This window comes from Amblyomma americanum, chromosome 1 (genome assembly GCF_052857255.1).
Source record: "Amblyomma americanum isolate KBUSLIRL-KWMA chromosome 1, ASM5285725v1, whole genome shotgun sequence".
Taxonomy (NCBI): Eukaryota; Metazoa; Arthropoda; class Arachnida; order Ixodida; family Ixodidae; genus Amblyomma; species Amblyomma americanum.
Genome location: NC_135497.1, coordinates 103,983,687 through 103,992,726, shown reverse-complemented (window position 1 = coordinate 103,992,726; position 9,040 = coordinate 103,983,687). Strand labels below are relative to the sequence as shown.

Below are 9,040 nucleotides of genomic sequence, written 5' to 3'. Positions count from 1 at the left end.
TTAATGTTCGCTGCTTGTGTAGTGATGTTAGGCCTGACACATGGTGGCGATGCTAACAATTGCCAAAATGTTCACTCTCATCTGCTGCTAATGGACGAGGTTTACTGCATGAATGCTGCCACTCCTTCAGGTCGATGCACAAGTTGTTTTTCGCTGTCATTGTTTGGAGGCAGAGTTTTTTTCTCTAGTGCAAGAGCACTATTCCAATGAGTAAACCCCAAGCAACATTTCTTTTGTCCTGTGTTTATAAACTTGGCCTCACTGCTATGGAGAGGTTATGTCTCCCACTCGTTAGGTTTCGGCCACGTGGATTAGTACAGTCAGTCCTGGATGCAAATCTGAGTTGAAGGGGGCTGGAGGTTTGTTAGAATTAATGCGGGCCTATTTAAGTGTGGCGGAGCATAAATTTTGGTCTTTTATGGCCGGATAAACGAGGAAGGCATGCAGCATTAGCCGTTAGCTGTAGCTTTCTCATGCCGCATGCGAGCTAGACTGTCCCACTTTTTGTGCAGAACCCAGCCAGAACAGAGGTACCAGGCTGAATTATGGGATGTCTTCTCGGCTGACTACTTAATTTCCGGAGCAGTCCTCTGCCTTGCCTGAAGTGTAAGGCAGTGGCCGCGGCATGGTGCCAGGTGGCTCCGCGGTGGGACCCACACGCAGTGCCGCCTGCCTATATTCAACTCGGGAAGCCGGGCGACGGCAAGTCTGCCAAGGGTGAGTCTTTCCTTTGTGTGCACGCTAGCCGTGGAATGTGAATGCACAAGACGGGGGTGCAAGCGCAGTGTGTCATGTAAAAGGCAAGTGGTGACTGTAGGTGGTGTGATGTTACTGTGAACTACTGCTTGAGTGAGCTCCATGAAACATGAGAAAAAATTCTACTCAACTCCTCTGAATATATGAATGTGCACTGAGCTGATGCACAAATGTAGATACACCGTGCATATATCATCGAGGATGCAAGCAAGCGTAACGTAGAACAAGCAACAAATTTTTTGTTTGTCATTAGCCTTGCCTTGCAACTGTTTCTAGCATAGGAGCTGAAAGAAAATGTGCACACAGCAGCAAGGCTGACATGCAGCTGCAATCAGAATGATTTGCAACGCAATGCTGGCGTCAAAATGGCAAAAGTGAACAAAGCTGACTTGAAGTTAATGTATGCTGTGCCTGTGCTGTCTAATCTTGCCTGCCACTGTTGCCGGCTGATATCAACGTCTCGGCCTTTTAGCGAGTGGGCCGGGTTACATGTATGGCACATTGCTTGTGCACTAAAACTACTCTTCAAGTACTTCGTATCCGCTGAGTAGTATAAATTTTCGTATGCAAGAAATTACTGGACAAGTACCTCGCAGCAAAGGGGCATAATTTTGTCTCACTATGTTGATGCTTTGCATAGCTGCTGTGATTGAGGGGCCGAATCGCAGCTAGGTCGGCTAAATTTGAATATAACTGATATTAAAAACGTTCCTGGGCTGGGTGGCGTCGGCACTCATTGGAAGAATTCCCACTGGTAGAAACTAGTACCGAGCCATCCACTAAGCCGACTGGTGCCTTTGGGGCGCTACATATTAAAATTTGGAGAAGCTGTGTTCCGAACAGTCCGAAGCCAAAAGCATATAATTGCTTAGGCAGCTTCTTAGGCGGTCATTGGATATAGTCTAGCATGTGCCGTGTATACCCGCGTAATGATCCCACTGTCATAATGAACCCGCCCTCCACTTTCATCGGCCAGAATCTACTTTTTTTTTCAACCTTTAGCTTTTGTTGCGGGGTCCACTTTGCACTCCATCGGCAGTGCGAACCTTGGCAGCATGCCACTATTGTGCGCCCCCCACCATGTTGCATGCCCTCATTCTGCCCACTTGTATGTTTGCACATGTGCGGTTGGTCAGTAAATTTATTACACGAGCACAGTTTTCCGAAAGTTTAAACGTAGTAGTTGGGAAATCGTGTTTTCTGGAAACGTATTAACCTGGAAAAATATGGCGTAATGCTATGGGACATTTTTAATGTCCGCGATTTTGAGCGTATTAACAGTGATATCGTATGAACTTGGAACATATCAACGATTCATTGTTTTCATTGACATTGGCGTTGACAACGTTCTAGATGCGGATGGTTTTGAGGAAAGGAAGGGCGCATAACTGGCTCCCTGGACGGAGTCTGCGTTTACGTGACGTTTCACGTCGCTCCGTCCTGTGATGCCATATGAGTGTGCAGTTTGAATCGGAGGGTGGGAAAAACTTCTTTAAAAGAAATGCATCTTTCGCTCCCAGACGAGCGGCAAACAAGCCATCAAATGCTGAACTATCAATGATTTTGCTAACCAAAAAAAACATTGATAGACTTTTTTCACTGTCCCTCTAATATTATGTATTTGCTCTCAGTTGTCAAGAACTGGTTATGTCATATGCTTATGGCTACTCTGTATGAATGGTTGCACTTTTGGAGCTCAATGGCAGCACGGGATATTGGTGATTGGGTCCCTAAATCTGCCTGCTTATTGTTCTGCTGCTTTGCCATGCAACTGTTTAATGGCTTCATGCAGTTTTTGCTACATTCGTGAAACAAGATGCTTTTGGAGGGCATTGGAAGAAGGCTGTGTTGGCAGAGGCACAAGGCCTGTAGGGACTTTTTTTTTACTTTAACAGCCCACTCACCCGGCTCATACGAGCTCTTTCAGTTAGGAAGTTGTGAAATGATACAGTAGAACTACGCTGTTTTTCATGGGGCCACGAGGAAAATTATATCAGCCAGGCAATGTAGCCAAACAATGTGTGTGGAAAAGATTGCGAGTGTTGTATACCGCTAAGTATGAAGCGCTGGAGGATGCAGAGCAGTGTTGGTCAGGCACCAGTGTTGGTCAGGCACCAGTCCCGCTTCAGCCAGTGTGCGGTCACTGTGCCACATGCGCTAAACATGGGCTTTCAAAAATTAACATGCGGATTTTGCTAATTTGAGCTTCTAGTTCTTCTAAGCTAATGCTTTGGTCAGCATCGAGGGCAACAATGAGTCACTCAAGAGTGTTCGCGTAAAGGCTTTAGCTTTGTCTTGACATGATTGAAATGTAGCAAACCATGTTTGAGATTTGCTGCCATGCTCACTGCCCTGGCCCTCTCCCTACTTTACTTGTTTAGGTGCATCTAGCAGGCTGACATCGACAACAGGCACTGTGCCCTCGGAGAGAGCAGGAGGATTGGGTTGGGTAAGGCATCTTTTCTTAATCTTGGTGCTTGAAAACAAAAATAAACTGACTTTCTCATCTGAAATTTTAACAGCGCTGAACTGGGGACGTCAGTGCCACATATATTTGGTGTAGAACTAAAGAACTCCTTCATGGCATTACAGCTTACCATCCAGCAATGGCAGTATGCATGTTGATTTAATGTTCGCTGCTTCTTTAGTGACGTTAGGCCTGACACATGGTGGTGATGCTAACAATTGCCAAAATGTTCTCTCATCTGCTTGGTTCTAAAATTCACTCGCATCTGCGGCTAATGCGTGAGGTTTACTGCATGAATGCTGCCACTCCTTCAGGTCGATGCACAAGTTGTTTTTCGCTGTCATTGTTTGGAGGCAGACTTTTTTTCTTTAGTGCAAGAGCACTATTCCAATGGGTAAACCCCAAGCAACATTTCTTTTGCCTTGTGTTTATAAACTTTGCCTCACTGCTATGGAGAGGTTATGTCTCGCACTCACTAGGTTTCGGCCACGTGGATTAGTACAGTCAGTCCTGGATGTAAATCATAGTTGAAGGGGGCTGGAGGTTAGTTAGAATTAATGTGGTCCTATTTAAATGTAGCAGAGCTAAATTTTGGTCTTTTATGGCCAGATAAACAAGGAAGGCATGCAGAATTAGCCATTAGCTGTAGCTTTCTCATGCCGCTTGCGAGCTAGACTGTCCCGCTTTTTGTGCAGAACCCATCCAGAACAGAGGTGCCAGGCCGAAGTATGTGATGGCTTCGCGGCATGGTGCCAGGTGGCTCCGCGGTGGGACCCACACGCAGTGCCGCCTGCCTATATTCGACTCGGGAAGCCGGGCGACGGCAAGTCTGCCAAGGGTGAGTCTTTCCTTTGTGTGCACGCTAGCTGTGGAATGTGAATGCACAAGACGGGGGTGCAAGCGCAGTGTGTCATGTTAAAGGCAAGTGGTGACTGTAGGTGGTGTGATGTTACTGTGAACTACTGCTTGAGTGAGCTCCATGAAACATGAGAAAAAATTCTACTCAACTCCTCTGAATATATGAATGTGCACTGGGCTGATGCACAAATGTAGATACACCGTGCATATATCATCGAGGATGCAAGCAAGCGTAACGTAGAACAAGCAACAAATTTTTTGTTTGTCATTAGCTTTGCCTTGCAACTGTTTCTCTCATAGGAGCTGAAAGAAAATGTGCACACAGCAGCATGGCTGACATGCAGCTGCAATCAGAATTTGATTTGCAACGCAATGCTGGCGTCAAAATGGCAAAAGTGAACAAAGCTGACTTGAAGTTAATGTATGCTGTGCCTGTGCTGTCTAATCTTGCCTGCCACTGTTGCCGGCTTATATCGGCGTCTCGGCCTTTTAGCGAGTGGGCCGGGTTACATGTATGGCACTGTGCTTGTGCACTAAAACTACTGGTAAAGTACTTCGTAGCCACTGAGTAGGATAAATTTTCGTATGCAAGAAATTACTGGACAAGTACCTCGCAGCAAAGGGGCATAATTTTTTCTCACTATGTTGATGCTTTGCATAGCTGCTGTGATTGAGGGGCCGAATCGCAGCTAGGTCGGCTAAATTTGAATATAACTGATATTAAAAACGTTCCTGGGCTGGGTGACGTCGGCACTCATTGGAAGAATTCCCACTGGTAGAAACTAGTCCCAAGCCATCCACTAAGCGTCAGTCGTAGCCGACTGGTGCCTTTGGGGCGCTACATATTAAAATTTGGAGAAGCTGTGTTCCGAAGAGTCCGAAGCCAAAAGGATATAATTGCTTAGGCAGCTTCTTAGACGGTCATTGGATATAGTCTAGCATGTGCCGTGTATACCCGCGTAATGATCCCACTGTCATAATGAACCCGCCCTCCACTTTCATCGGCCAGAATCTACTTTTTTTTTCAACCTTTAGCTTTTGTTGCGGGGTCCACTTTGCACTCCATCGGCAGTGCGAAATTTGGCAGCGTGCCACTATTGTGCGCCCCCCACCATGTCGCATGCCCTCATTCTGCCCACTTGTATGTTTGCACATGTGCAGTTGGTCAGTAAATTTAATACACGAGCACAGTTTTCCGAAAGTTTAAACGTAGTAGTTGGGAAATCGTGTTTTCTGGAAACGTATTAACCTGGAAAAATATGGCGTAATGCTATGGGACATTTTTAATGTCCGCGATTTTGAGCATATTAACAGTGATATCGTATGAACTGGGAACATATCAACGATTCATTGTTTTCATTGACATTGGCGTTGACAACGTTCTAGATGCGGATGGTTTTGAGGAAAGGAAGGGCGCATAACTGGCTCCCTGGATAGCCCTGGCTCCCTGGACGGAGTCTGCGTTTACGTGACATTTCACGTCGCTCCGTCCTGTGATGCCATATGAGTGTGCAGTTTGAATCGGAGGACGGGAAAAACTTCTTTGAAATAAATGCATCTTTCGCTCCCAGACGAGCGGCAAACAAGCCATGAAATGCTGAACTATCAATGATTTTGCTAAGCAAAAAAAAAATTGATAGAGTTCTTTCACTGTCCCTCTAATAGGATGTATTTGCTCTCAGTTGTCAAGAACTGGTTATTCCATATGCTTATGGCTACTCTGTATGAATGCTTCCACTTTTGGAGCTCAGTGGCAGCACGGGATATTGGTGACTGTGTCCATAAATCTACCTGCTTTTTGTTCTGCTGCTTTACCATGCAACTGTTTAATGGCTTCTTGCAGTTTTTGCTCATTCGTGAAACAAGATGCTTTTGGAGGGCATTGGATGAAATCTGTGTTGGCAGAGGCACAAGGCCTGTAGGGACTTTTTTTTTTACTTTAACAGCCCACTCACCCGGCTCATAGGAGCTCTTTCAGTTAGGAAGTTGTGAAATGATACAGTAGAACTACGCTGTTTTTCATGGCGCCACAAGGAAAATTATATCAGCCAGGCAATGTAGCCAAACAATGTGTGTGGAAAAGATTGCGAGTGTTGTATGCCGCTAAGTGTGAAGCGCTGGAGGATGCTGAGCAGTGTTGGTCAGACACCAATGTTGGTCAGGCACCAGTCCTGCTTCAGCCAGTGTGCGGTCACTCTGCCACATGCGCTAAACATGGGCTTTCAAAAATTAACATGCGGATTTTGCTAATTTGAGCTTCTAGTTCTTCTAAGCTAATGCTTTGGTCAGCATCGAGGGCAACAATGAGTCACTCAAGAGTGTTCGTGTAAGGGCTTTAGCTTTGTCTTGACATGATAGAAATGTAGCAAACCATGTTTGAGATTTGCTGCCATGCTCACTGCCCTGGCCCTCTCCCTACTTTACTTGTTTAGGTGCATCTAGCACGTTGACATCGACAACAGGCACTGTGCCCTCGGAGAGAGCAGGAGGATTGGGTTGGGTAAGGCATGTTTTCTTAATTTTGGTGCTTTGCAAACAACAAAAATAAACCGACTTTCTCATCTAAAATTTTAACAACGCTGAACTGGGGACGTCAGTGCCACATATATTTGGTGTAGAACTAAAGAACTCCTTACCATCCAGCAGTGGCAGTATGCATGTTGATTTAATGTTCGCTGCTTGTTTAGTGACGGTAGGCCTGACACATGGTGGTGATGCTAACAATTGCCAAAATGTTCACTTTCATCTGCTTGGTTCTAAAATTCACTCGCATCTGCTGCTAATGCGTGAGGTTTACTGCATGAATGCTGCCACTCCTTCAGGTCGATGCACAAGTTGTTTTTCGCTGTCATTGTTTGGAGGCAGACTTTTTTTCTTTAGTGCAAGAGGACTATTCCAATGGGTAAACCCCAAGGAACATTTCTGTTGTCCTTTGCTTATAAACTTTGCCTCACTGCTATGGAGAGGTTTTGTCTCGCACTCATTAGGTTTCGGCCACGTGGTTTAGTACAGTCAGTCCTGGATGTAAATCTGAGTTGAACGGGGCTGGAGGTTTGTTAGAATTAATGCGGGCCTATTTGAGTGTAGCGGAGCATACATTTTGGTCTTTTATGGCCGGATAAACGAGGAAGGAATGCAGCATTAGCCATTAGCTGTAGCTTTCTCATGCCGCTTGCGAGCTAGACTGTCCCTCTTTTTGTGCAGAACCCAGCCAGAAAAGAGGTGCCAGGCCGAAGTATGGGCTGTCTTCTCGGCAACTGCTCAATTTCCGGAGCAATCCTCCGCCTCGCCTGAAGTGCAAGGCAGTGGCTGAACTCACTCGGGAAGCCGGCCGCCATCATGTCTGCTAAGGGTGAGTCTTTCCTTTGTGTGCGCGCTAGCAGTGGATTGTGAATGCACCAGAGGGGGTGCAAGTGCAGTGTGTCATGTAAAAGGCAAGTGGTGACTGCAGGGGGTGTGATGTTACTGTGAACTACTGTAACGCTGGTGACAAGACGACCTGGTGTCATTTTGATGCAGAGTTGTAACACCTAGAATAGAGCAGTGGAATGCCTGTGGCCATTTCAAAAGTGTCTCGTGACCTCCGTAAGAAAGGCTAGTTCTGAAGGTTGTTTGACTGCTGTGTATTGCGGCGCTGGCACATTTACAGAGAGGCAAGATGGCAGCCAGCCATACTCCTTGCCGAGCACCCCGACGAGAGCAGTCTCTGGACCGCCTGAGAAATGACAATGTTCAACTACGGGGTCAGGTGTGTGGTCCTTTCCTAATAATAATAAAAAAATGTTATTGTATATATCATATGTTATGTAAATTGCGTGGCCTGTTGCTTGAGATGAAATACGTTTTCGGCTCATGGTTGACTCTTGCTCTCGGTGGCCCTAACGTTTCTTTATTAAGAAGGTAGTGACATTCTCCGTTTCCTGCTGGCTTCCTTCTAAAACCTCCATGCCCAACACTGCGTGAGAGCGTCGCTGGAAGGTTCGAAACTATTTGGTGCACTTGCAAAATTGCAAAGCTTTTCCTTTGTTTTGCCATTTATTGGCCGGGCAGGAGTTTCCTGCTTGAACTGTCTGCACCCGTTGGTGGCTCCTGCCCGACCTGCTTTAACTGCACCGTGTGATTGTGGTCTGTTCACCACCAGAAAAATCTGCTCTTCAAATACAATGTTTTCAGTGCATTAGGTTCGACGTAACTGCAGCGCGAAAGAAAGACTAACACAATGTAAGGAAAACACTCACGACACGAACAGTCGGTGCACTCAAAATTGGTTTTATTTTGCCAATGCATGGGAAATATAAAGGTTCCGCCGTGCACGCGCTCACATAATACAGAAGAAAAGGAGACGTGCCAACGACAGTATAGCTCTTCTTAGCTCGTGCCTCAGTTCCAATACCATCGGGGTTGATGCCGTCTGTGGTGCAGGCCACGGCAATTTGCCAGAATGCTGCGCCAGTAACAGCATGGTGTGTTTATATTTTGACGAGAGCGCCAGCGGCAATGGCTCACTTGGGAAACTTGGCAGCGTTACAGTACACTGGTGTGGCCGGCTGCCGACAGGGTATGTGGTGTAAGAAAGCGGGCGAGACTGTCAAGAAGAGTCATGGGGCGTGAGGTAGCGTGTGTCGGGGTACGTGCACTCGAGCACCGGAGGAGAACCTGGTAGTTTAGGCCAGAATATCACAAAAATTCATAGCTTTCATGCCACAGCTAACGCTAAAACATTCGCGGTACACACTTGTAACTGTCCTCAGAGTTTTATTTATGTAGAATGTTGTTCCAGTCATTTGTGTAACCTCTTCTGTGCAATTGGTCATGAAATCGGCTATGGAGCAGCTGTGTTTCGTGCATACGCTGAAGTTACTATCCTTTCTAAACCAAGAAAAAAACTGGTAGGGTTTTAACGTAGTTATGGGGGGAGGCTACCCTTGAACACCAACTTTTTTGTTTCTTGAGATATCT

General features: G+C 46.2%; 1 long non-coding RNA gene across 1 annotated transcript; it reads left to right on the top strand.

Annotated features, from left to right (window-relative positions):
* Positions 1-515: 515 nt before the first annotated feature.
* On the top strand, positions 516-6,577 carry LOC144134746 (uncharacterized). The gene is made up of 4 exons (XR_013315239.1): positions 516-717; positions 3,138-3,205; positions 3,919-4,061; positions 6,514-6,577. It is a non-coding gene; the product is annotated as an uncharacterized LOC144134746 (long non-coding RNA).
* The last annotated feature ends 2,463 nt before the right edge of the window (positions 6,578-9,040 follow it).